Source organism: Lupinus angustifolius, unplaced genomic scaffold, assembly GCF_001865875.1.
Source record: "Lupinus angustifolius cultivar Tanjil unplaced genomic scaffold, LupAngTanjil_v1.0 Scaffold_25_331, whole genome shotgun sequence".
NCBI lineage: Eukaryota > Viridiplantae > Streptophyta > Magnoliopsida > Fabales > Fabaceae > Lupinus > Lupinus angustifolius.
The window spans coordinates 10645-18487 of record NW_017720265.1 but is presented as its reverse complement, the minus strand read 5'-3'; positions in this window follow the sequence as shown (position 1 = coordinate 18487).

Here is a 7843-nt window from a genome sequence, read left to right as displayed (position 1 = left end):
GGGTTGCTAAGCATTACATCCACGGGAAAACCTCTAAGAGAGTCCGTTTGGCAGCAAAACATAGCGAGTGGAGTCAGTAGGATTAGGCGGCCAGAAGAGAATGAGCCCGGATGAAGCCAATCACATTGAGTTGTAGATTGACATAGTTAACCTTCAGTGCACTAAAAATATCAAGTTAGAGTTGAAGTTGAGCGTTCACCTTAGCGGCACCTCTGACATCATATGCATGTGTGAAGCATATAACTAGCGAGCGAACCATACTTCGGATATCGCTCGAGGAAGGCCAGTCGCTGGATTAAGACTAACAAACCGACCGACCATTCCTTATCAAATCAAACCCAGCAAGAGACGTCACTACCTACCTCGGCCTCAATGTGTCCTACTTGTCTCGTTCGTCTTTTAAGCCTGCTATGCATCCCCTGCTCCTTCAACCAATTGACCCAGTCATCTGAGGTAAGGAGTTACCTCTAGGATCGTTGGGAATGACCTCCTTTTCAAATGAGGCCATATCCATTCGACTAAACAACTCGTTTTTTTGTCGAAACAATACCTAACTCTTGGGTACCACTATACACCTAAGAATGAGGGTCTTTTACTTCCTTCTGTTACCTTTCGGTACCATGAATTAAGTTCAAAAGGCAAGGAACGTAGTAACTCGACTGTAAGGAGAGGACCGAAAAGTACTCTTCGTACCTCTCCATTTGAAAGGAGGGCCCTGATGAGGTCCTTTATGTATGGACCGCAAAGGAGGGCACCCTCAGGTGTCTAACCAAAAGTAACTATCGGTTTATAACACCGGTAGGCCAGGTTGGCTCTAGTATAAGGAGTCAACTCACAAAACATAACATAAAGAAAGCGTTTTGTGGGACTCATAGAGCATAGTAGAGATGCTTGAGAGGTATCCGTAATCACTGCAGTGAATAGGACATTGGCTTAACAGGCCACCTTAGCCTTAGGGCAACCAAATCGAAAACCTTCTAGACAAGGCCGAACCGGACCAACTGAGAGTCGGTCGATTCAACCTGCCATTTTCGGTTCACAAATGGTGCGTCTAAGAGATCCTGGATGGTTACGCCTGGAGATACTGTAACCATGTAGTACCACTTGACTTAGTTAAGCCATTGTCGGACCCACGACTAGGGGTGTAAGCGGTTCTGGTTTAAACCGCAAACCGATGGAATCGAACCAAACCAAACCGCAAAATGTGGTTCGGTTCGGTTTCGCGGTTCGGTTCGGTTATTTTTTTAAGGAACCGTTTATGTTCGGTTCGGTTTATGGTTTTAGAAATTTAGGAACCGTTAGAACCGAACTGGACCGCATATTAAAGAAATATATACTAGGGATTAAGAAATAATATTTTATTATTGTTTAAATTCTTCAACCAATTTTCTAGCTTAAATTATCAATTTTTGTGTGAATTGTAGTGTTACATATGTTACTAAATTTTTATTAAGTTAGTATTATATATGTTATTAGTTACTAAATTGTTTCCTAATGTCTTATGATTTGGAACATATTTTCCAACTTTTGTGATATTGAGTTTGAAACCAACATATATCATATATTGTTATACATGTATTGTTACATGTGTTACTAATTATGAAATGTAAGGTTATAAATGTAACTATTATATATTTTACTAAAAGATATATATGTTACTAATCATGAAGTGTATTGTTATATATGATTTATAATTTTTTATAATAATAGTAGTAATGTTTATAATTTTATGATAAACAATATCTCTTGTAATACATTTTGAATTTTCAATTGATGAAATATTTTTTTTATGAAAAGTAAATGAAAAAACCGTGGAACCGAACCGAACCATTCAAGAGCGGTTCAGTTCGGTTCGGTTCTTATAGTTAAAGTTGCGGTTAATTGAGCAGAACCGAACTATATGTTTTTTATCGATTCGATCACTAAAATGTACCAAAAACCGAACTGAACTGAATTTTTACACCCCTACCCACGACCTTAAGTTTGTGTACTTCACGGACTCACGACTACCATCGGTGACGATAACCTCGTTAGGATAGAGGCACAAGTCCTTTAGAGCCATTTCCCTGCGGAGAAAACAAGGACTCCCGACTCTAACAAGTAAGCAAGTAAACTACCTTTAGGAATATAATTTCAATTCTTTGAAATCCCCTTCCTCTTATTTGAAGTTAGTCGAGGGAAGCAGGTTATGGAGTGGGTTGCTAAGGCCTAGGGAGTAGAATCGGGTCAAAGATCGATAGGGAGAAAGAGGTAAATTACTCTTCCTTTCCTCCCGATTGGCAATGATATCTCTTTCTTCTGACATTGCGAGACAAGATAGCTTCCTTCGTTCGGGCAATCTAACCAACTTAGGGAAGGGATGCCCTCTCTGCTTCTCCACTCGAACCATAACCTGAACTACAAATGGAACTGTAACGAGAGCCTCCATCTAGACCTAGACTTGACACCTGCATACCGCATATGCTAGTGGTTGTGGTATAGGTAGTTGTGTCTTGAATCGACAGTGAGGGCTATAGCTCGGGGAAGGTTTTCCTGTAATCGATGGCAGAACGACTAACTCCTCCCTTTCCGTTAGCCAAATCCGCTTTATGATCCCAGTTGGTACTAATCTTATATCGGGCGAATTCAATGTTCAACAAATAGTTGAGCGATGGAAGGACAAAGGAACTGAATAAGAACAAGCGAGACAAAGTGAGAAAAAAATAGCCTTATCACGAGCTGGAGTCGAACCAGCACCACTGGGATCAAAATAAAGGCCCAGCGAACTACCTTTCATTCTTATCGTCACTTGAAAAAAGAAAGAAGAGAAAGAAATGGAGGGTGGCGCCTACATAACAGGTCGCTTGCTTACCAAGCCATCCTGGCTTTTCGCTCCTTTGGCTTTCTTTCTCCTGGAAACCATACCATTCCTCGACACCGACCTTCAAACAAAGTTAGATGAGGACCTGGCTTCCCTCAAAGTTGCTCTGGCTGACTTTCCCAATCCGCTTCTCTCCCGCATTTGGGCGATTCTTCCTCCAGCAGCCCATTCTTTCCTTCTATGCCAAGCTTTATTATTATTATTACATACACATATATATATAATTATATATAAGATGTATTGGGGTCACATAAAATTATTTATGAAAAGAAAGCGCTCTTAGTTCAGTTCGGTAGAACGCGGGTCTCCAAACCCGATGTCGTAGGTTCAAATCATACGGAGCGTGATTCCATTCTTGTTAGATGGAGAATGACACTAAAATATTTGAACAGCAGTCTAAAGTCTGAATTTGACCTCATGTGGATTAGGATTAAAAAGAAAGAAATAGGAGGTCAATAAAAAAAAGATGTTAATTAATCAAAGGTCCAAATGCGGAGGCAGTTCTTGTCCTTGTCACAGCGCAGTAGTGACTAGGTGATCCAACAACAGAGATAAAAGACACAACAGATTCATATACTAACCTTAGTTATATAGATTGTTTACCTAGGTACAGAATGAGGCCCGTTAGTGAGGTCCATATCGGTAATAGAAAGACCTGCCACCAAAAGCATTCCGATGGAGCAGAAGTAGACCCTTCCCCCGCCATAATAGCACCACCTAGCTTCGCTGCATCGGGATAGTAGTAGCACATATCTTTTTATAGTGATCGTTATAGGGATAATGAAACCAATGATAGAGTTGACCTAGCGACATCCATCCCTTGTCTCCGACCGGGAGATAGAGACTACTTCATGCGCAACTTCAACATCTTCTCCCAAGGGCTAGGCCTTTTTTTATCAAGACCGCCTTTTGGAAAACTGCATTGGCTTTCACTCAAGTTTGAGGATCCATTAAATACAGCAAAAAATGCACGTTACAGACTAAAGGTAGATGTTCATTGGCGAATAAAGAGAATGCAAGCTATGCAAAAAATGGATTTCACTCATTTTATTAGCCGGAATGTGCCCTCAATCTCTTTCTGACACAGGGCTGAGCACTCTAGAAGCTAAATAATTACCCTCGCAGGGTTGATGAACCTGCCTTTTTTTTGGTAAATAAGGGATGTCGCACAGCGGAAAGGTCGTTATTCCTGCTGACTAGCTTATCGCGAACTATGCTACGCTCCGTTTGCTTGCTTGCTACTCACTATAATTCAAATTCACTGGCTTAAGAGCTAATGAATGTGGAGTTAGAGTTGGTCCTGACTCTAAAAAGTAAGTAAACCCCCTTTTAATGCTCGTGCATTCATAGAAGATAAATCCGTAAATCAGGACAGGAACAGTATCCGCTGGATCGATGGGAGGCAGGTACAAGCAAGTCAGAGAAGAAGGTAAAGGCCTGACTCATTCCAGAAAAGAAGAAGGAATGGCGGCAGCGAAAGAGCTACCTGGAAGCTAGTTACGATTGTGCAAAGAAGATTAAGGAAACTGGTACCCTCTTAGTTCAGTCAGTTAGAAGTGAGAAGACGTCAGGTTCCAAAGACTCATCACAAATATCGTAGTTGATATCCGAAACCGCTGATGTTAGGATTAAGGAAGTAGACTATAATCTCGGAACCAAGCTTAACGTGACATGTTCCGGCATTGCGAATATAGTCTTGTCTAGTAACCCACTAGAACGATGAAGCCAGTGTCCTCACTGATTAATCCCGTGGAACCTAGTATAGGATCTCGTCTGAGGATACTCAGCATTCTGAATGGATGATGTATGATTCTAGTCGAAAGCCCTAATCCATTAATCACAAAAGAAGCGCATCAGTACAAGAAGGCGGATCTAGATCCTGCAAGTAGAGTGGCTCTTCATACTACAGAGGTCTAATTTAACTTGGGAGCACATGCCTATCTTTTGACTTTTATATTCTAAAAATAAATCATCAGAGAAGCAAGGTCGACAGAAGGTTTGAAGACGCTCGACCGGTTCCGAATTCGGAAGGGAGAGGATGGGAAGTAGTATGCCCGGTTCACCAGGTTCTACCACTGCAGCGCCCAATCATACTCAAAAGAAGAGTTTGATCCTAGCTCAGAAAGAACGCTAGCTATATGCTTAACACATGCAAGTCGAACGTTGTTTTCGGGGAGCTGGGCAAAAGGAAAATAGGCTCCTATGGTGAAGGTAGCTTGTCTCACCTAGGAGGTGGTAACAGTTGAAAACAAAGTGGCGAACAGGTGCGTAATGCGTGGGAATCTGCCGAACAGTTCAGGCCAAATCCTGAAGAAAGCTAAAAGGTGTTGTTTGATGAGCCCGTGTAGTATTAGGTAGTTGGTCAGGTAAAGGCTGCCAAGCCAATGATGCTTAGTTGGTCTTTTCGGATGATCAGCCACATTGGGGCTGAGACACGACCCGTACTACCACGAGGGAAAGCAGTGGGGAACCTTGGGCAATGGGCGAAAGCCCGATCCAGCAATATCGCGTGAGTGAAGAAGGGCAATGTCGCTTGTAAAGCTCTTTCCTCGAGTGCACGATCATGACAAGACTCGATGAAGAAGCTCCGGCTAACACCATTCCAGTAGCTGTGGTAAGACGGAGGTGGGGCAAGTGTTCTTCGAAATGACTGGGTGTAAAGGGCACGTAGGCGGTGAATCGGGTTGAAAGTGAAAGTCGCCAAAAACTGGTGGAATGCTCTCGAAATCAATTCACTTGAGTGAGACAGAGGAGAGTGGAATTTCGTGCATAGGGGTGAAATCCGCAGATCTACGAAGGAAGGCCAAAAGCGAAGGCAGCTCTCTGGGTCCTTACTGACGTTGGAGTGCGAAAGCATGGGGAGTGAACGGGATTACATACCCTGGTAGTCCATGCCGTAAATGACGAGAGTTTGCCCTAGGTCTACGTGGATTAAGGGCCCAGCTAACGCGTTAAACACTCCGCCTGGGGAGTACGGGCACAAGACCGAAACTCAAAGGAATTAACGGGGGCCTGCACAAGTGGTGGTGCATGTGGTTTAATTCGATACAACGCGCAAAACCTTAGCAGCCCTTGAAATATGAAAAAGAAAACCAGTCCTTAACGGGATGGTACTTACTTTCATACAAGTGTTGCATGGCTGTCGTCAGCTCGTGTCGTGAGATGTTTGGTCATGTCCTATAACGAGCGAAACCCTCGTTTTGTGTTGCTGAGACATGCGCCTTAGGATAAAGTCTTTGCAACCGAAGTGAGACGAGGAGCCGAGTGATTACGAAAGCCAGCGCTACTAATTTATTTAGTGTCAGCACGTAGTTGTGCTGTCAGTAAGAAGGGAGCCGACGCCTTTCAAATTTGAAGCATTTTCTAGTGTGCGCTCTTTTTTTATTGCATCTTGTTTAGAGCAAGAAAACGAATGTGCGTTAGCCCTTTATTAGTAATGGAGGCTTTCTTTTTTTCAGCTCAATCCATTGCTTCTTGCTTTGGGCTTTTCTCGCTTTTTTTAGTCAAGTCTAGGTTTTGGCCTTATCTTGCAGGTGACGATGACGTCGATTTGGCGATGGAGAAAGACTCGACATTCAAGCGAGCCGCCCGGTGGTGTGGTACGTAGTGGGTTTAGTACGCCCCACCAAAACAACTCCGAAATAAACTAAAAGGTGCATGCGGCACTCACGAAGGACTGCTAGTGATATACTGGAGGAAGGTGGGGATGAAGTCAAGTCCGCATGGAACTTATGGGCTGGGCTACACACGTGCTACAATGGCAATTACAATGGGAAGCAAGGCTGTAAGACGGAGCGAATCCGGAAATATTGCCTCAGTTCAAATTGTTCTCTACAACTCGGGAACATGAAGTTCGAATCGCTAGTAATCGCGGATCAGAATGCCGCGGTGAATATGTACCCGGGCCCTGTACACACCGCCTGTCACACCCTTGGAATTGGTTTCGCCAGAAGCATCAGACCAATGATCACCCATGACTTCTGTGTACCACTAGTGCCACAAAGGCTTTTGGTGGTCTTCTTGGTGCATACCACGGTGGGGTCTTCGATTGGGGTGAAGTCGTAACAAGGTAGCCATAGGGGAACCTGTGGCTGGATTAAATCCTTCGCGGATCTCCATAGAGTGCCCTCTTCCCCTAACCTACGGGGCTAGCTTGCTGGAATGCGGGTGGGCTTTGGGTCCAAAGGATGGACACTAGGGGCGAGTAAAAAATCGTTCCATTTTTCTTTCCCTTCCGAATTCGGAACCGATCGAGCACTTCGTTCCTTCTTGTTCATCGACCGGAAATCAAAACAAACCGGGCACTACGGCGAGGCGTGAAAATACCTGATCCCATTTCGACCTCGATATGTGGAATCGTCTTGCGCCATACGTACTGAAATTGTTCGGGAGACATGGTAAAAGCCCAGTAGACGGATAAGAATCAAACTTTTAAATGCAGTTGATGCGCAGATAAGCATTAATGCATTGAAAGAGAGAGATTGCCAACCTATAGGGAGCGCACCAAGGCTGCCAAGCTTGTTCTTCTCTCTATAATATGTACCATCTAATGGTATAAGTGCCAGAATGTGGTACCAAAGGTGGATCCTAAAATATTATTCGGGAGCAAGGGAGATGAAGTGATCCTTAATTCCCTATCACTTCCTATTTTAGGAATCGAAGGAGATTAGCCTGGCAGAATAGGAAGGCAAGTCTATAATGGAAGCAAGCTCACTAGCAAGCCATTGCGGATGGATCCTCTTACAATTTCATTGCCTTTATCTGATTGGCAACCTAGTCGATGCCACATAGATGCTTTATTACCACCTAAAGCTTTCCTTCCCCATGTGCCATATATGCAAAAAGTTCCTTCATACGTAAGGTGGCAACAAGTATGTTTTCAAGGGTATCAGGTAAGCAGGACAAGGTCTGATCTTGGATCTTGCCGGCTTAAGCATGCAAATAATACCCCCCCCCCTTTGCTATCAATAAGAAGGAAAAGCG